This window comes from Pezoporus wallicus, unplaced genomic scaffold, assembly GCF_028554395.1.
Source record: "Pezoporus wallicus isolate ANWC-B61680 ecotype Strahan unplaced genomic scaffold, APGP_CSIRO_Pwel_v1 contig_747, whole genome shotgun sequence".
In the NCBI taxonomy this organism is placed as follows: Eukaryota; Metazoa; Chordata; class Aves; order Psittaciformes; family Psittacidae; genus Pezoporus; species Pezoporus wallicus.
Genome location: NW_026638457.1, coordinates 1,044,762 through 1,065,565, shown reverse-complemented (window position 1 = coordinate 1,065,565; position 20,804 = coordinate 1,044,762). Strand labels below are relative to the sequence as shown.

At 39.7% G+C, this 20,804-nt stretch overlaps 1 long non-coding RNA gene across 1 annotated transcript in view; it reads left to right on the top strand.

The window, feature by feature from the left end:
* LOC130599959 (uncharacterized) overlaps positions 1 to 20,804 on the top strand; it is a 40,131-nt gene that overhangs the window by 18,675 nt on the left and 652 nt on the right. The window contains exons 2-3 of the long non-coding RNA XR_008972336.1: positions 5,453 to 5,577; positions 7,730 to 7,969. This is a non-coding gene — a long non-coding RNA (uncharacterized LOC130599959). The remainder of the gene's footprint in view (positions 1 to 5,452; positions 5,578 to 7,729; positions 7,970 to 20,804) is intronic.

Below are 20,804 nucleotides of genomic sequence, written 5' to 3'. Positions count from 1 at the left end.
TGGAGATGCCCTTAGTTATCAAGTCATCAATGTAGAGCAGACAGATATGACACAGTACATTTGGAGATGTGTGTCTTTCTGAAGTGGCATCTGGAAGCAAGATGAGATACCCTGGGGCATGTAAACATGCGCTGTCTGCCTATGTTTGGGCACCTAAATTGCTCTTCTTTGCACAATAAAGGCAATTAAGAACCTAACGAAGAATCATGTATTCTGCTTAGCAGCCTGCCATGAAAATTTACTGCAACAGCACTAAATGCTTTTTTAGTCATCTCCCTTGGTAGAGGTAAGTTATAGGAGTTACCTTATGTGTAAACCAGGGGCCTCAATACTTCACAGAGACGAAAATAAATAACTTACAGTTTTTGAGGTGCTGAGCTACCAAGGAAATATTGTCATTAAAAATCCTAGGTAGGCAGCTCCACATCGCTATCTAGGATGTTTCAGCCCCACTGAATTGCATGGGGCTTGCAGCAGACTCAGTGCTCACTAAATTTTGCTGAATTTGGGATGGGCAAAAAAGCATTTAATAATAAAAAGAAGCATGGATGCTTCAACTTGTAATCCATTTAGACCTGAATTCCAAAAATTGTACAAAATTGTTATATAATTTTTGCATTGATCCCTTTGCCAAGTCTCTTCCCCCTGTTATTTTTGATGCTGGCTAATTTTAAACAGGTTCAAAAAAGGGTAGAATACTGAAAGATGTTTTCCTACTAGTTTAATGGAAATAAATATCAGGATAAAGGAGAAATTTATGACTCCTCTGAGGAAGGCACAGCTCAGTCATTGTAATCCTCTTTCATAGCAACCTCCTGGCTAATAAGTCATGCACATAACACGTTGGCCAATTCACATGGACCCAGCTCCAGATGACTCATAGTGACTGGTTTCTTCTTCCCAGTGGGTACATTATAAGTGCCTGTGGACAAGCTGGGGTGAGAAGCAGGACAGGAATAGGAGCTACAATATAGGTCCGTGTTTCCAGGCCTCTTCTATTTCTCTGCTCATGTACCATTTTATTTTGTTATAGATTCAGCAATTACTGTCATGTTTCCTCATAAATGTTCTCTCACGGAATATACTGTATTTACTTATAAACAGTGAATATTCTTCCATGATTTAAAATGTAAGCCTACTCTCAAAAACGCATGTCATGCATGAGCTACTCGGCTGTGAAGGCAGGCTGAGAGTTTTTCTACGTAAAAGCACTGTTATTCTTAGTGCTATATGAATTATCTTTGGTCTGATGTATACCACACATATGCTTATAGAAGAGAAAATTTCTGAAGTTTTTCAGAGATTCTCAAGGTATATTTTCTTTCATGACCCATCTCTAGTTGCTAAGATTATATTTTTCAAAATTGTCCTGAACCCGTTATGTCTTTTTCCAGATTTATACTTCAGCCAATGAATATCACTTATAAAATTGTCTTTATTAGATAAATTAGTCATACCTTGCCAGTTATTAATTAAAAAAGAAGCAGAATTTATTAAAATTAAAGTCTTTACTGTTACTGACTCTGTTAAAGCTGGAAAAGCAGAAAAATTCAGTGGTCAGGTCTCCCTCATGACTCTTGCAATGCTGTAAGAGATACAGTAAAAATCTATGAAACACTTCATTAAAAAAAAAGTAAGTTATATGTTTTACATTCAAGAATGTTTTCATTATTCTGTCATGCTGCTTCCTACTCTTCTTCAGTTCACTTTAGGCCAGAAAAGTTTAATTTCTCTGTTGGCACAGAAAGAGAGCTAGCCTGTCAGTGAATGTGCACGATGAATCTCCAGGGAAGGGAATGCAATTATGTTGAGTAAGTTTGTTTTTTATTGTTTTACTTTATTTGTAATAAATGCAAAAGTTTATGGTGCCAAAGGACCGCAGTACAGTTGAGTAAAGATTGATTACGAACAATAAAAGAAATAGAAAATATCACTGGGATATATACTGAGCCTCTGTTTTTTTCCTAGTTGCTATAGTAATGTTTGGCACCTTGCTTAGTTATTCCAGCAAGCTCTCTCATGCTACTTCCCTGGGAGATGTGTCAGTTCAGGAAGACTGAGAACAATGAGTCTGCCTCGGATCGGGAGATAGACCTCATTAGTTTTGAGAATTAGACACAATACCTAGCACAGACACGGGTAATCAGCATACAAGCATGGAGAGGAATCCTAGGATGCTTTTAACGAGGCCACCCATCCTGGATATTAGATTGCTCTTCTGCACTCCAAAGACAGCTGGTTGTAAGGCTGGTGGGTAACCCTATTGAAACTGTCATCCTAATAATAGGTGCTCATGTTTAAGCCTAGACTAAACCAGCTCAAAGGCTTCTACAACTCAGGGGGAGTTGCACTGGTATTCAGAGGACCACAGAAAAAGGTAAGTAACAAAAGGCTGGGTTTTGATACTAAATCAAGTCTTTGAAACATTTTTGCTCTGATAAGTGCAAGTTCTAGAGGACTTAAACAGGAGCAGCTGTTTGCAGGTGCTGGTCCTTTCCTCTTGTTTTTTCACTGTCAACTAAATTGTCAGTGTTTCTGCTGTTCTGGGAAGAATGAGAAAAAAGTGTCATGCAGCACTGCCACTATTCTCAGTTTTCCTGCTTAACTTGTGGACTAGATATTTTTTCTTAATAACCAAGCCTTTGGCCAACTCAGTGAGAATATCAGGTATTTTACAACAGATAAGGCATCTGCCAGTTTCTCTGTGCTGTAGAGAAGCATCCCCCCACCCCCCCCCCCCCCCAGCTTGAATTAAACTGCTGTAGACTTTGAAAGCTGAATATTAACAAAAGCTAAGGTAGTAAAAAAAAATATCTTTTAGGTCTTGTTGTTGTTTTCTTGCTGTAGTTTTTCATCTGATGACTGAGGTCTTACAGTTTCGGACTCTGCCATTGGCCATACCCTGTGAATTCATATTTTTTGAAGTTCCTTGGCAAGTTGACAGGAAGATCAGTGAGGGAAAAGGGATTTTGGAGCTTCTGCTGTCAGAGGTGGCCACAGTTCACTCCTTCCTTAAATATCTTTCACTCCCTCTTAATATTTTTTTGTGTGTGTACACAGACCTGCCTGGAGTCCTAGTGCATCTCTTGAGAGTGCTGTATTTATAATAATTGCATTATAACTCTACATTAATTAACACCATGGATGTGAAAAGTTGAGAATCTGTGAATTTACAAATGACAGTTTCCAAATAGATCATTTTTGTTCTTGAGAAGCATGTGCTCAGTCAGTAGGAAAGTTACAGTTTGGTAAAAAAGATTGCTTTGGATTTCTCCATGAAGGGCCTAACCAAAGGTGTAGGGAGCAGTTGAACTGAAACCAGAGATTTTAGGTCGAGCTCACATTGCTTTCCGAGTGTCATTAATGATAACTTTGTGACCAGGGAACTGTTTTTAAGAATCTAAGTTCCAAGAATCTATTATAAACTTTGTCAGGAACCATGACAACCCCCAAGGTTTCCGGAATGCAAAGCTGACTTTAACTTGGACCCGTCCACTCGGATCTCTTTATTTTGGATCTGGTTTATGTTGTGCTGACTTTTTTCTCATGCACATTTGCTCATTAGGGGTAGTCGGTCAACGGATTAACACAAGAGCTTATGAAGTCTAATTTAAATGACAACTTTTTCTTGCAATGATTTCAGGTGGATGTGCTCCATGATATAGCTGCCCCATGACCAAAAGGGTATTAGTATTGGTAAAAAGAAAAAAGACAAGAAGGTGAGGTCGGGCTATCTGGTGGTGCAGCACAGACTGTGAAGTCTAGTTACATAGAACACTGCAAAGAAAATGATCAATGAAGACTAATAGGAATTAAACTGAGTAAGAGGTCACATGGAAGAAGCTTTTTTCACTTGGTGAGGGTGATAAAGACATTGCATGGGAAATCAGTTGTATAACAAGTTGTAAAATGAAGGTTATCTTACTAGCTGTGTAAGGGAGGAGAAGGAGTTAGAGAAATGTTTCATAAGATAAAGCACTGAGGAGGATAGTCCTGACTGCTCCAGGTCAGCATTTCTTAACCTGGGAGTTGCTAGAAACAGCCATTAAGGGACAAAACACCTCCTGTCATCCTAAACAGCACTTACAAATTGAGGTGGAAAAGGTTTCTTGACAGACTGAAAGGAAGTAGTATCTAAGAAGTTGATCAAGTCCCAGTGAGTGCTTCAAAGTACTGAAGATGCTGAGATGTCCTATCTGAACAACTTTATTTTGTATGCTATTTGTTTAGGCTCCCTCTTGCAAAATGAGTACCCATTTGTTTTGATAAGGACATACTCCTGCAGAAGGAGATGGTAAAGCAATTCAACCAAAGTGTTTTGCTGAGGTGGAATGGGCTTACAGTTCTAGAAAACCAGGGGAACTACAACCGATTTAGGGGGCCTCATCTGAAAATTTTAGGTTGAAATCCTTGCCAAAGTAAACTTGTACTGGACTGGAAGATGAAGAATTGTGTTTTTACATATATTAGATGTTCAATAATTTCACAAATACCAAATCAATTATGCTATGTAGGTGTCCAAATTAACGGGGTGCTCAGGGCTCCTGTCAAGATCCTCTAATATTCTTTCTGCTTCATATGGACTGAGAGCAGTTTCAGAGGGTAAACAACACAGGGTGAACAAGGGCACAGATAAATATCCAATATCTAAAACTCAGATGCATATGCAGGATTTTCAGATCATTATAAATATAGAAATTTTACAGTATTTGCTACCTTCACCTCTTCCCTCTGCTCCTCATGCTTTTTGTGTTTGTACCTGAATAAGTACTCGTGTGTAAAGGTGGCACTGTTTATAGTCTTGGACTTCTTTTTATCTTTAATCTGGCTGTAATAGAAAGCTTTTCCTTTCAGCATTTGCTTTCTGAAGTTACACAAGTTGAACAGATGTTGTGGTTTTAATTTATTTGAAAACAATTGCCAATTACCTGCACATCTGCAGTCCATCCTGCCAATTACCAGAGCCTGCTCTTGTGCTGGCAATCAATGAAGTGCAACGTAGCCCAAGGCAGAACGCTTGCCTGTGGAGAAACCTAGCTTACTTTCGAGAAAGTGTGCACTAAATGCTAAGACTGTACCTAAGATGCACTTGGAATGCTGCTCAGAAAATATTTCTGTTAATAGTTTACTGATTTCATTAATGAAGATTTTCTGGTTAACTGCCTTCTTTGTGCTGGTGTTATGAGGGAGAGAGTCAGATCACCTGGCTGATCTGGATGGAAATCATATTCATTATTTGGTTTTTTACCTCCAAATGGTGTAAAAAAGGTCTTACTCTGTGCAGCTCTGTTAACTGTAGCTAGATCTCATAATCTGAAGGGGAGGGAAAAAGAAGAATTTGGTATGCATTCAAGAAGGGGAAGACCTGCTACAGAAGAGCACTGTGGTTAGAGAGTTCTAAAAAGGCATGTCAAGTCTCGACTAAGCAACAGCAGTGTGTCCTGTGTTTCAGGAAAAGGCCTAACATGGTACAAGTCAAGTCCCGCTGCCTGCACCCAAGCTGAATGATCAGTGCGTGCTATCTGACTTGAGTATGTGGATTCCCTTCTGGTGGAGGTGAAAGTACAAGAAGAAATGGTAAGGGTAAGACGGGAAGAGCAATGACGCATATGCCTGGATGTTGCTCTGACATGGGGCTGGGTACAGACATGCTTAAGGTTCTTACCCAAACTGCGAAGCTTAGGGTGCTGCTTGAATCTGCTTATTTAAGTAGAACTGCTCAGGTCCACTGGGTGTTTTGGTGACTGGAGTAAACGAACATCTCAACAGAAATGATTGCAAAAGAGGAGGGAGGGAAGTGGGGGAGGGATATCATCTGCCTAAATTTGGTGCCCAGCTTGTGTCTTCATTTCAGATGCTTAGTGGTACATGGGCACATGCATAAGATCCCCAAATTATTGGCAAAGAAGAGCTCTTAGAATTTCTCCAGAGGTCAGATGGGGACCTACAAATAATACTGGTGATTGCAGTCTTAGATTACCAACAAGAACTTGCTGTAAATTGCTGTAAATTACTGTAAATTTTAGACCTGTCCTAATGTATGTGTTTTCCCAAGAACAAAAATAAAGCTGAAGTGTAGGCAGGTAGGACTCCACAATCAGACACAGTTACTAAGCATCCAAAGATTCACAGCAGTGAACTCTAAAGCCAATGCTCCTTTTACAAACTATCTTCCAAAATTTGACTTCTGCTTGTTGCACAGCCTGTTCAGAAAAGAAACCCAGTTTGGTGACTGAATGCTTCACATGGGTTGAAATCAGCTAGCTCTGAAGTTTGTTAACACCAGTTTGGAAGCTGGGTTGTATATGCCTTGGGAGAGTATTATAAGAAGCTACAGGAGAAATTAGAGATTGTCAGCTATGTAAAGTTTTAGGAAGCTTAAGAACAGCTGGGAGGAATTAAGCTGATACTGGAGGAAGATGTAGGAGAAGGGACAGGGAACTATTGTAGGTAATCAGATCTGTCAAGGCTTTAGGTTGAGCATATTTAGTTGAAAATATTTAGTGTAGTCTGCAGCATTTGGTATAAGTGAACTGGATTATTCTTCCTGTTGTCTGAACTTTTCAGGAACCCCATATAATCTGGTAGGGCTTGTATTTGTCCAGTAGAGCTGAACAAGGTACAGAATAGGCTGGTTGACTGAAGTGAGATTTTATGTTCTATTTAGGCCTTTCCCTACAAGGATGGTGACAGCAAAAGCCTCGTTTTGTTGCCCAAACTAATACTGTTTGGGTAGGGTGGACATGTACAGGAATTATATTATCCCACTCGAATTAGAATCCAGTCAAGAAACTGGGAAAACACTTACTGTCAGGAGCAAATGTTCTTGTATACTAGAGAACATGAATAATTATTTTTCATTTTAGCTCAAATGTATTTGAATACATTTTTATTGTATTTTATAACATCCTTAGAAGTTTTATACTAGAACCCCTGTACTCTAGGAGAAATCTCATTGTGGGTTGAAAGGTTCAACTCTGAATAAGTGGCTTGAAATTGGTTTTGATTAATTTTAAAGTGAACTGAACATCAATTGTTTCTGTAAGTCTTGCCTGAATCCTGATTATCCTTATCTTATAAGTTTTCTTTTTGAGTATATTAAACTTTCTTTTTTTTTAATTTTCAGAAAATAGTCACCATTTTTCAATATTTTTTATTTTCCTTTTGGTACCATTGCCTTCTTTTTTGTTTTATTTTGTTTTGTTTCCCTGCATGTCAGAAAAGCTTCAATTATATCAGGCTTTGAGGGGGAAAAAGATGGATCTCGGACTTTACGATAAATATGCTACTTACTGCATTGCATCAGTTTTTTTCTTCACTTAATCTTTTTCCTTTTCTTCTTGCTGAGAATGCCAGATCTCTAGATGCCAAACTGTGAGTTGGTCTTATTCGCTTTAGAAAAGGCCTTTTCCACTGCGTTAGCAATAAACTGGCAGATTTCAGTTAGAGCATGTTCCATTGCCTGCTTTAGAGCTTTTCTGCTTTTCTTCCCAGACATCTGGGCTATTGGCTTAGTGAGAGAGACACTGGACTTACTGTCCTAGTAATCACAGGATTAACCACAGAACACTTTAAAAATTATTTTGCTGATGATGTAGCCCAGCTTTTCCTTCAGTGAATACTCATGGCCACTGAGAATCCATTCTTCTCATCCGCTTTTCCAACATACGGCTTTGTTTTGGCAAAGTTTATGTAATTCTTAGTGTTCCGCTGTCCACAAGGCCTGCAGTTTTACATGGGATACCGCGATGGGTCAAAGCTGTGAATTAAGCAGTATGATCCAGTGAGACAATGGGAATTTTCTTTTGCTTTAGTAAATACATGGGTTTGTTTACTCAATACCATATAAACTGCATCCAAGCAAAACTTAATTAGATGCTCTGCCAGGAAAATACTATGAAAGGAGAGGAATGGATAACAGCTGGTTCTGTCAGCTGTTGCAGTTTTCAGACATACAAAGGTAAGAGAAGTGTGACTGCTTTATTTCCACCAAAAGAGTAAACAGGTGAACAAGCATGACTTCTTCACTTAGGTTATCTTATCTAACATGACAGGAAAGAAGACAATCTTATTTGATGGTAAGTCATGTTGAAGCTCCTGTGCTGGGTCTAAATCCTTTGCAATTTCATCATATCAACAGATTTGTGACCACAGATTTTTTCCTATGTCAAGGATATTAAATAAAAAAAAAAAAACAAAACAAAATTTCAACACAAATATATTTACTAAATAGGTTTCTATTGATTTTTTTAATTATCATTATTAGTTTTGTTGTTGTTCTTCATGCGGTCCTAAAATGCATTTTATTCTGGGGTGCCCAAGTCTTGAATTTTCTATTTTACATATTTTTACTACACTTAGATCTTGATGACTTTGTTTGAAAGAGCTGTTTATGTAGCAAACCTCCCCTTCCTCTCCTCCCCTAACATTCACAATGGCAGCTGCTACTTTGACTTGCTTTTTCCATAGGTACACGTTGTTGCTGCCATTCCCTGCATGGAAAGCTGTCATTTGGTTCCCAGTATGTGGTAGCTGATGAGGTTTGTGATGTTGTGCAGCTTGGAATAAGTTGGAGTATCATCAGCTGAGTACCAGCTGTGCTTTGTTACAAAGGCAATTTGTCACCTGTAAAATACTGCAACTTACCATCCCATTGCAATTTACTATTATCTTGCACAGGAATGCTCTTTATTTGTCACCTAAAAGAAGACTTTGTATGCTGAGCTTGCTTCAGCCAGTTCTTCTAGCACTGGATGGAAGAATAGAAAGGAAATGCTAAACTGTTTTCTCCTTTATATATTCTTTTAAATTACTCCAGAATTAGCACTAATTTCAAGACACCAGTAAGTGCTGTTCATCAATGAGAAGGCAAGTGGTTAAAACTGCACCAGCTCTGGTGCAGTAGTGTAAACACAGTATTGACATATTGGGCTGTTGTAGATCAGCCTCTGAGGCTGGCATAGCTGCAAATCAAACTTCTTATATTGACAAACTGGTTATCACTGAGATTACCCTGAGGATGACATCTGAGAACATCCAATGCAAACATGCTATGGTGGTCAAAAATGGATTTACTTTTTAGCTTGGCCTATTCAGTCAATCCTATTGTACTTCAATCCTGGTTTGGCTGTCACAAGCAGCCTCTCATCTGAAGTTTAATCCTTTGCTAATTAATTGTTTTCTCCCGTGTGCTTGTGCAGCTGACTCACCCTACAGTGAGGTTTTATGTGGTTCTGCAATGTGACAAATATGTTAATGCATGCAGAGCGATGCTTCCAGTCCTGACAGATATTTGCTGTGTCCATAATGTCAATAATGACAAACTTCTTGCATGCTATAAAGTACTCTGATAAGACTATATGCTACAGCTCACTGAACTTAAAGTTCATTCTGCCTAATGATCAAAACCCAAAGAACAGCTCTTTCTGCCGTTCTGTAGCAGTAATTTAATAAGGTAAAATGCCATTAAATTCAATGAGGTGTGATTAACAAATACACAGAAGCGATAAGTCCATAAAAATGTGATCTTGCACTTCGTTGTTATGTCTCAGGAGTATTTGGGTACTTTGGAGAAAATGATTAGGGAGGTGGAAACTGAACTTTTTTCAGCTTTCCTGCAAAAAAATCTCTAGCTGACATCCCATTAAAGGGCCAAGCACTACATTCACATATAGCAGCTGCATAACAGTTGCTGAGATTTTTTATTTATGACCATATGCATTTTTAATGCCAAGCACAATTTATATCCTTGGATTTTGCATATTTAAGAGAAAATGATGTTTACAAAGATTATAAAATAAAACTCAATCAAATTGTGTTTCTATGTTGGTAGAATAGCTCTTGAGGAGACAGAATGTTCCCAGAAGATGCTAAAACAAACATGCAAACAGAACTCTAAATTAGGACCAAGGCAAGAGTTCAAGTGCTTTATTTTCTTTCTGAGACAGGCATCTTAACTGTTTGCTTCAAACATACAAATCAAATAAATCCAGCAAGTTACATTGCCTTGCTGAATCACTGTCTGAAATGTTATTTTAACTATGTTGGAATACAAGCTTGAGGTCCATTCAGGGTAATTCACTGTGCAGACACAAGACAAGGCTAACCCTTATATATCAGTAGAAATAAAAAAGTTTAAACATGGAAGAAAGAAATGTCTGTGTTAATGGGCATCAAATGTCATAACTTCAGCTTTATCAATGGTGTTAATGGAAATTTTTATTGTCAATGGGTGCAAGTATGGTTTTAGATGATTGTGTCTGAGTTAGCTTTGCAGGAGCAGTTCTTGAAAACCCAGTACCTCTACGCTGCACATGTGTATATATGTATGCATACAAGTATTTTGTAGACAAGAGACTGTAGATTAAATTCAGCACAGAATCAGTTTGCATGGTCAGGATTAGAGGTTAGAGGCAATTTAACCCTGTGAGTTTAAATGTATGTCTGAACTGAGTGGCACCTGACAAGCCTCACAAACATGCATAGCAGAAAAACATTAAAACAAAATAAAATATGGGAAAGTATTGCGTCAGCCTGTGAGGTCTAATGCCATTTATAAAAGAGGGTCATAAGACAGCTGCTAGCATGTTCACTCTTGCTGCATATGACCAAAAGCATACGTACGATGATGAATCTGGGTCAGAGTCAGGCTGTCTGGCAGAAAACTGTGTGCAGCTGGGCTGACCACAGAGAAGCCATTTTCCAAAACCTGGGCTTCGCGCACAGCTTGTTGAGGGTCATGTGCTCCTGCCTTTCTCAATGGGTTCTCATGAGAGTCAGCCCCAAACTGACCTAATTAAATGTCTATGGTAGGAGGCTGCTGCCTCTGAGATGTGTCTGGAATGAGCTACTGGAGGAAATGATTAATCCTGTCTGTGAGCAGAATGTTGTTTGACATCCACTGGTTTCCTGCAGTAATGTGAGTTTGGACAACAGCAGAGGCCATAACAGGAAAGTTCTGGAGAACACTGCTGTCTGAGTGGAAGGTGGCTACAATCAGTGTTGGTGCTTCTTCCGGCAAAACTACTCATGCTCCCAAACTGTGGCATGATCTCTTAGAACAAATCTCTCTACCCTGTTGGCTGTGATTTCAGTTTACCCACAGGCAGAAAGATGGACATTCAAACGGAGGGGTAATAATTGTTCAACCCTAAAACCTCATCTGTCAATGCTCTCAAACAGAACTTTTGCATGAAAAACATTTGTTGTAGTCTGAGACAAATTAAAAGCAAACTAAACATTTTCTCTCTCTTTTGAAATGAAAATAAACATTACCAGGATATGACAATTAGTTAATCCTGGTTGACGTTTGGACAAATATTCTTTACAGAAAATAAACCTAGTTCTTGCACTATGTTTTTAGGAACATATACAGTACCTCTTGTTTATTTTTAAGTAAAGATTTACTAACAAGTTCTGAAACTTCTCAAGGGTTAGATTAATGGTGCACTTGCCACCATCAGTGCTGTGATGGCATGTTTGGCTTGGTCTGGCTGACCTAAAGAGGTAAATTAATTCTTCCCTTCCCTTTCACCTATTATTCTGGTAAATCCTAAATCAGCAAATAGGGGAGAAGAGAAGAGCTTAACCAGACATCTAATGTAACAGATTTTTTTTCTGAGTGTCAGTAGCTGTTAAGGTTATATGAACTCTGGAAGAAGCAATCCAAGATCTGACCACTTTGATGCTCTTTGCAGTTGTGAGCATGTAAAGTCCTTTGTACTTGAACTGTTTTTATGTGGCTATTGTCACTTTTGAGAAGAGAAAGAAAAAGCAAACTTGACTGATAGGAGAAGAAGGATAAAAAGAGCTACCATTTCATTGGTCTTGAAGTAGCTGCTGATGCAGGTATTCAGTACCACCCCCTGGATCAACTGCCTGCCCTCTCCTCAGAGGAAAAATGCTCCAACCCTTTGGCATGCTGGCCCTCTGCCTGATGAACTTGGTCCAGGTTAGCAAGGTCTCTCTTGTACTGGGAAGCCCAAAATTGGACATAAGACTGAATGCAATATCACCAGTGCTGAAGAGAGGGCAAACATCACATACCTTGACTTGCTAGCAATAGTCTTTCTAATGCAGATAAAGATGTGCTTGGCTTCCTTCCCTGCAAGGGTGTATTGCTGGCTCATGTTCAGCTTATTGTCCACCAGGACTCCTAGGTTTTTTTCTACAAAGCCACGGCCTGGACTCAAACTTATACTGGTGTATGGGGTTGTTCTGGCTTATTCTGTACTTCCCACTGTGAATTTAATGAGGTTCCTCTTGGCCCATTTTTCCAGCCCTTTCTTAATGACAGCTCAGCTTTCTGGCATATGAACTACTCCCTACAATTTGTTATGCTCCACAGCTTGCTGGGGGTACATTTTCTCTTGTTACCCGGGTTGCTAACAAGGTTAAGCAATACTAGTTCTAGTAAGTGTTTCAAAATGTGCCTCTACGGTTAAGAGAACTGTATTTTTGTGTTTTCTCTTATTCCTACTGTGCTTGCTCAGGCTTCTATGAAAATGAGATTTCTGTTTCACTGCAGAGTAAAGAATGGCAGCTATGTGCCCATTTGCCCCCTTCTCCCAGCTGTCCATGACTCTATAAATAGGTTGATCAATTTATTTAGCTGCTATTCTGTACCTTTAAAATGTGGTTAATGTTTCCAAAGCACTGTGAACTGATGTACTGAAAACCTGCCAAATATCATTAAATAGAGATTTGTGCTTCCGGAATTTAAAAATAAAAGCCTAATGTCTCAGATATGAAAGGAAAATCCCAGTGTGTTTATGAGCATAATTCCAATTCTAAATGTATCATTGTCAGAAAAGCCTCCATCTTTTCTCTTAGGATGGTCCTAAAAAAGCATCTCTCTCCCATCCCAGATGTCGAACCGATTCATGAGCTCTGGATGATCTTCAAAACCAAACCCAGGCCTCTGGCCAGTACTGACACACCTAACGCACAAGTTCCCTTGACCTTGAAGAGTCCTCATGACATGACCACAAGTCTGCAGCTTTTGAGGACAGCCTCAAACTGTACTTTTTCCTTCCCAAGCAGAACGCGCAAGCAGAGCGTAGGTGTGCTGATAGACTGTCAGTAAAAGCTCAGTCTCAAAGAGGAGATGTACTCCTAGTCAGTATTAGCAGGACCTTACCTCCATGCACATCAGAAGCATCAGGGTGGTTTTATATTTGATTTTGGTATTAAAGATAGTGAATGTTACTTAACAAATAGTATTGGTATCTCTGATGATTTACTGGCTTGCATGACAATTGGTAGGGCAATGAGAAAACCGTTGTAGGTTCTCTCTGTCACACAATTTCACAGTGACATGCAGTAATTGTTCAGGTAACTGGCCATGTCCCAGAATTATAGGTGGTCTCCGAGTGGTGGACTTTCTCTGACAGCTTTTCTGTCAAGTAATATGCAACCACACTAAGTAACTCTGATTCAGGAGAGATGACTTCCAATCTCAGAAATGTAGAAACGGCAAAAGGGTCATGGTGAATATTTGTTGTTTCCAATAGAGTGGCACATGTTTTGAGACAAATTTAATGATCAGCTTAATGAGAGTTAGCTGAAGTTGTCTGCATGTAAATGATGGGCTCTATGATGAGTCCTTTGTGAGAGGTACCATAGCTGGTATGACTGATACATGAATGACAAATTCCTGTGTTGGGAAAGAAACTACTGCACTGTAGGTGATGTTTAACCAACCTAATATATCATCCTTTCAACAGCCTTCTTTAGTGAGTTTTGAGTTTGTAAAGGATAATGGCAAATTACCTTCATTTCTGCTTCTTCATGCTGAAAGGCTATTTTCTGGTCATTCCTGAGGGCTGATGTGAAGAGCATAAAAGCAGTTTGCTCTGGTTTTCCATTAAACCTGTCAGAGCGACCACCTCTCTTTCATGATCTGACAAAACAGGTTTTTGAGTTCACTGGAGAATGAACTCTGGAAGGCTTGTTCAGCACCAGCTTGATGTGCAGGACAGCAGGGAGCTGCTGTATGAGTGTTGTGTGGCCAGGTCAAGATAGGTTTGCTCGTCTCTGAGCCTTCCCATGTGACTGGTACACATTGTGTCACAGACTACACCTGTAGCTTCGGTGGTAGTTAATTTATCACAGACTCACTTGAACACAGTAGGGGATGGATTGCTACTTGGTGTATTAAAAGTAGTCCTGCTTAGCTGTTCTGCTTTCAAACTTCTCTGTGTGTGTACAACTGCAGGGAAGCTATGCAAGCTGCTTACATCCTGATGGGACCTGCTTACGTACAGTGAGGCAAGACAGGCTTGCTGCTCTCTGAGATCTGTATGCGAACAAAGGAGCCGGTTCCTCTAAATTGTGTGGGTGGAAAACTGACTTTTTCCATGTCACTGAGGACTGAGTTTGTGACTGTGAGTGTGGTTGTAAGGTTGGGTGGCCAAAGTCTTTTTAAAACTTTTTCCTATTTCTGCTGGGCATAGGACTAAAAAAAAAAATCAGAGCATCAGCGAGTCACAGAATGGTTCGGGTTGGAAGAGACCTTAAGGTCATCCAGTTCCAATCCCCCTGCCATGGGCAGACACCACCCACTTGACCAGGTTGCTCAAAGCCCAATCCAGTCTTTCCTTGAACACTTCCAGGGGTGGGGCAGCCACAGCTTCTCAGGGCAGCTTGTGCCAGTGTCTCACCACCTTCACAGTGAAAGGGCTGAAAGCACCTGAAGGGCTTGCTTTATGTACATCGCTGCAATAAAGAACATTCCATTCTTTTATTTATGAAGGCTATAGGGCAAGTGAGAAATAAGTGTGCGCACACATACTCACCTATCTTCCAGTTAACAAGATAAGGAAATCTGTGCGGTAACACAAAATATTTTCATCAAGTGAAAATAATCATAGCTAGCCTGCATTATAATGATAGGCATCTACAGACTCTACCACATGTGGCCTAAGTGATGCAAATACTAAATTTGTTGAAAATATATCAATGATTTATAGGGAGAAATACATTTAAAATAGTTACAGCACTTTAATGCACTAACTCATCACCCAGGGATTGTTGTGGGAATACGATAGACAACAAAATGAGATATAGGGTAATTGTAGAGGATAAAGGTCTTTGATTTTTAGGTATTTGTTTCCTTTGTTTTTCCTTAGACCAAGATTACTCCTTTTAATACCGACTGATTCATGCGGCAAGTCTTCAGTTTTAACATCATCTTTCCATGACTCAATATCTACATCGTTTTAATATAAGGAAGTTTTGCTGTTAATACTGATTGATGCATTACTGTTATTTTCCTATATTTCATTTTCTCCCTTTCAATTTTCTTCTTTTATTCTTGTCCTTCTTAGGATATGGTCTGCATGTTTAATATCTGATATTCAGAGGAATTACATATACGCTTTTGGTTCAGTATCAGACAAGGATTGTCTGATAAATAAAGCTGGAGCTAGCTACAGTAGACCTATTTATTTTCTATCTAATTCTGTTAGTTATTACTGGGTTTGTTTTTCTGTTAATACACCCTTCTTTAGTTACTTACACGATTGCCTTGTATTTGGGAAGTTTTCATACAGCTGTTACTAGATATATCCACCTTAGTACCAACCAGGGATATTGGTAAGGACTGTTTATTTCTCTTTTATCCAATGGTACAACAGAGTAAAAATAATCTTTCTTAACCCAGCAATTCCTCCCCAAGCACATTGATTGAGAGTTATTCTTGATTGTTTCCATTCTATGTAACTTTAAAGTTCTCATCTGGCCACTCAGACCAAGAAGCAGAAAGTAGATATGTTTGAAAAGTTTCCCAGTTGCCTGATAAAATATATGAGTCACCACCTCCAGAGTGCCTATGGGAACATGGTGCAAAAGGAGCTGAACAAGGTAGGCCTTGAACAGAGGTAGACTATGAAAAACTTCTGCCCCTATCAGGAGACCCACCGGCCCTTGGCTTGTCATTGTCCCAGGCTCTGGGTGTCCAGCAGCATCTCTGCAAACCCAGTTCTTTAACTTCTTCCCAGGGGGGAGATGGTTCCTGTCAGGGCCAGTGTTTGAAATCATAATGCTATTGGTAATATCTTTGAATGAGCTAAGTTTCTTGCTTGCCTCGTTACCGCTCTGAGAAAATCAAGTGAATTGTGCAGAATATGACAGCCATATAACTGATTAATAATACTGACCATGTACCACCACGATGAAACTGGTTCTGTGTTGGTTTTGGAGTTGATCCCTCAGTTGAATCTGTACCATGATGTCCATAGGGCAGTCTTGAGAGGAGACACACTAACAATGCCCTTGCCCTATTGTATGAATGTCCACAGAAGCAACCTTTCCTCTGGAAAAACTGTATCCCAGCAAACTGTGTGCTGCAGCCAGCCCTTTGTTCCTTCCTTGGCATGAGCAGAGGGCAAAAAGTCCCTCTCAAGCCCTCTTCTGAAAAGCCTTGTGGGCTTTGGTGGGTTACCAGAAATGTTAAACGAAAATAAAAGTAACTAATCCTGGCTAATTTGAGTTGGACTTTTCAGAGCTTGTCTCTGATCCTGGTGAGGAAACACTGGAATTAGAGCTGCCTCTGTGGCACCCTTACCTCTCCTGCATAGCACAGGCTTTAAGCAAAACAGCCCCAAATGGCTATTTTCTTAGGGCACTAATTCCCCATCATCCATGAATAGTGGTTCACTCTCACAGTGAGCATCATCCTGCTTCTGGGACTCAGCACTGCTCACTATGCAGCTCCATGCTAAAAGCTATTCTGAAGGCAAAACTAGGATCTTTACTCAGAGTCTGGCCTCCTCAGATTGGTCATCAGTGGTCTGCTATGACAGTGTTTTAGGTAGATCAGTTTTCACAATTATCTGACTTGATTCCTCCAAGATAGGGAGTTATCTCTATTTTATGGCTCAGGAACTGAAACCTTTACCCAACCTAAAATGCTTACAAGTGGTTGTCACCGAGTACATAGTACCTGGACCACACATTTGCCCTGTGTGAAATATGCCTGCAATTTCTTAATGTGGAAGAGATGTAATTAGGATAAGTGGATTTTTGTGGGGATGGTGGGAGGCATCTCTGTGACAGAAAGTTTTCCTTTTTATTGTCAGGTAGGTTCCTGAGCCAAAATTAAGTGGAGCACTTGAACTTCTCAAAGAGAAGTTTCAGGTTTCTTTAGCATAGGGCAAACGTTATCTTTTCTTTCTGTGCTTGTTTTGTGAAATTTAAGATGGCTTTGGCTGGAATTTTCTGGAAATGAAAAGGAAAAAGGTGAAGTGGAAAGCAGGAATTGGCCTGAGAAAGTCTGGCACAGAGCTCAGCTCAAAGCATTTAAGTTCAACAGTGTTTTATAGGCAAGTGAAAATATGCTTTAAATCAAAGATCTTGGTAACCAAGGACATTGTCTGTTGTGTCATGTCCCATTCCCGTCCCCCCCCCTCCCCTTCAACCAGGGCGGGTTTACTTTCGAGTGAGTTCAGATTTAATAAGGATTTTGTAGCAATTATAAAAGAATCAAGCTAAGAAGAAATAGGATTGCTATTGTGAGAAGGCCAGGAAATTCAGGAGTTAAAGGTTAAAGAAATCCAAATGTTTGGAAACACTGGAATGTGATATTAGGGTCACCCAACTTGTCATTTCTCCAAGGATTCATGAGAACAGGCTGGCCCCCAACAGGACACTGGTGTCCTGAGCTTTGTCCTCTGTCACAGGCTTATGAAGTATGCACTAAGCTACCATGATTTGTTATCATTTTGTTTATTATTTGAGGTAAGTCCCATTCCTCGTATTAGCAGCCTTTTATGGCCATCTGCTTTCAGAGCCAGAAATCTCTACTCAGATTGCTGTCTTTCCAATGAAAATGTTTAACTAAGGGCTTGATTTTGTTTTTATTTTTTTATAAGTAAAGGGCTTGTTCTCAAAAACTAATTGGTCCTTTTTGCCTTTTTTGTTTTGTTTTCCTTTGGGAAACAAGATCAACAAAAGTGTAATTCTGCAGAACTGGATAAAATGTTTACATTATTTTGCACTATTTGGCTATGTTGTTGGGTTATTTTTGCTTGTTTTTCCCAAATCCAAGAAAGCTGTGCTTGTATTTATTTGGTAATTAGTCTAGCAAAAGCTAATCCAAAGTCTAGGGTGAAGACAGAGATGGTCAAATGAGGATCTTCATCCAGGAACAATGTGGGTATGGCTACCGAATGTATGCCTTTGCTATAAAAGCTCTCTAAGCTGAGTGCTGGGGCACAAATATGAACAACTATCTAAGGCTATTTGGTTTTTTTTTACCTCCAGCTGGGTGGATCCTCTATTTAGTGAGTCACCCAGGAGACCCCTAAGGTAGTGCCACTGTACCAGACTGAGGTCCTTTTGCAGTGAACTGCTCTCCTGCTTACAAGTGGAAATTACAGTAATGCACCTGAAGAGAATTAGAACACCAGGTGTTGGGCTAGAGCTAACAAGTGACTTGAGAGAGTACTGAGGTCCTGTAGTGAAGTATCTGACCCACCCCAGATTTGCTCAGTTAATTTTGGTAGGCAGTTTTCTGCTTGACTCAGTTCCTCAGATGCCCAAGGCCATGCTCCTTTCCTTGGTCTGTAAGTGGTCTTATCCGAGTATTTTGGTGGTCACCTTCATACCTGTGCCTAGGCTACAAGCAGGAGCCAAGTGTTTCTTTTTTGTCTTAATGTGATTCACTGTCAAAGCTTCACAGAGACTATGCATGAAAGGGACTCGTGGCTCCTGTTTTTGAGAGATGTGGTGGTAGTGTCACTTCCTCAATGCAGCAATTTAATAATTCAGTCAGCCCTAAAAGAAGATCTGCAGTGAATCAGGTGAGTACCTATAGTCTTGAGTATCTTACAGGAGAGGACACTGAAGAACATACAGCAGAGGCACAAGTTGATATTGAATTATACCCAAGACAGAGATAAGGTTTATTAGCTTGGATATAATGCTGTACAGTGGTTGTTCTTCTGACATTGAATTAGTTTTCACTGGGCAAATCCAGGTTCTTATGGGCCATATTTGCTAACATTGTACATGTCTGTGTGACTGTGCTGTAGAGATGCTGTAGAGATGGCCTCATCTTCAAGGAGCCGCAATAAACACTTGGCTCCTTATATTTTTCCCTTGAGTGAAAAACACAAGATGAAAGTCTACAGAAATGTATAAATGGACACTATTGGGTTAATGTTCTCACTAACAAGATAAAAAAGATTAATGATTAAGGGCAAAGCATATATCTCTAGATCCTCCAGTGCAGCTGTGCACTGCCAATTGGATAGCATCCCTGTGTTACATCCCTGTCTGCAGCCAAATGTATCTGTCCTCCAAAGGTCTTATCTGTCCTCTTTTTGTATCAAAATACTCGTACTTCAGAATATGAGGAACTGAAACTTACATTTGGAAACAGTAGTCTATAACCATGCTAGGCATTTTGCACTTTGGTTTAAGTTGCCAGGTTTCCTGTGACTGTCTTTAAGTTTTTGCAGTTTGACAGTGAACAAGCATACACAGAAGCACGTTTTCTTTGAGATATTATTAACAAGAATGTAGCTGATTTATTGAAGCATTCCTGCTTGATTGGTAAACAAGTTTGTTCTGCCTATAGTTTTGAATCCATTCAGCTTTTTTGTTTACAGAAATGATCCCCCAGTTTACACTTAGTCACTCATTCTATATTACTCTCCTTCAGCTATTGATATCTGTCATCATATAAATGTCACTGTGTTTTTACTTCTCTTCCTAAAATACAATGTACCTATCTACATCCATTCTGTTAAATAAATGAAATTCATAAAAGCTTTGACCAGATGATGAAATTGCTGGTCAACTTGGGTATAAACAGGTACTTCCCTTCTTATGATGGGGCCCATAAAGTGTTTGAAACCACAGGTCCAGAAGGCCTTGCAAAACCTTACCTTTCCCATCCTAATGCTCCAGTTGTTGCACTGAGCCACTCTTACCATGATGAAAGCCTGGGACAATATCCATTGGTAGAATGCAAGAACTAGTTGGACTTTCCTGTGTTAGGATACTGCAGAAAAGCTACATTGCGATTTGACACCCACTTCACTGATATGGCCAGACTATGCCCTAACTCTTCCCTTGCCTAGATGCACAGTTTTTCTTTCCAGAAAACCAAGGACAAGGAGAGAGAATGGAGAATGTCGAGGTTTTATCCTAGACATAAGTCATGGAGCATGTGCCTCCACCTGTGAAATGCAGGGAAGTGATCCTAGCTTCCAGCATTATTGCTGCTCTGTGCTGCCTGCTACATCTGTTGAAAAAATACCTGGATCTTACAAGTTGTAGTCCAGGAAAAGGCTGATACTTGCTTACGTTATATGAACTTGTCTCAGAGTGAAAAATGTGACATTCAGAAATACAGGTAGAGGAGTGTCACTTGGTAACAATACTGCAGGGCTCTTCTTTGTATTTTAATCATGTTATTTCTGTGTTAAAGACTTGAAGTTTAGCCTTAAGCACTGAGGGAGGTAATAGGGCATCTACTTCACACCTCAGAAGTTAGTCCCAAATGGCAGCCTCCCTCCCAGTCCCCTGCGATTACTATGAGTACAGTGGAGATGTGATCAGGGCATTAGAGACACCGTTGCAGCTGTGGATAATTGAGTTTGACCATAACAAAAGCAATGTGATTACCTTAGAGCTGAACAGATAATGCACAGGGAAGAACTAGATATATTTTAAAATAAAACCATACAATGGCATCCAGGTAGGGTCAACCCAGCACAAGAAGAATACTGTATTTATGTTTTGGCATTGGTAGCTGGTGATACAGGCTAAGAAACGTTAAACCGATACCTAATATTACT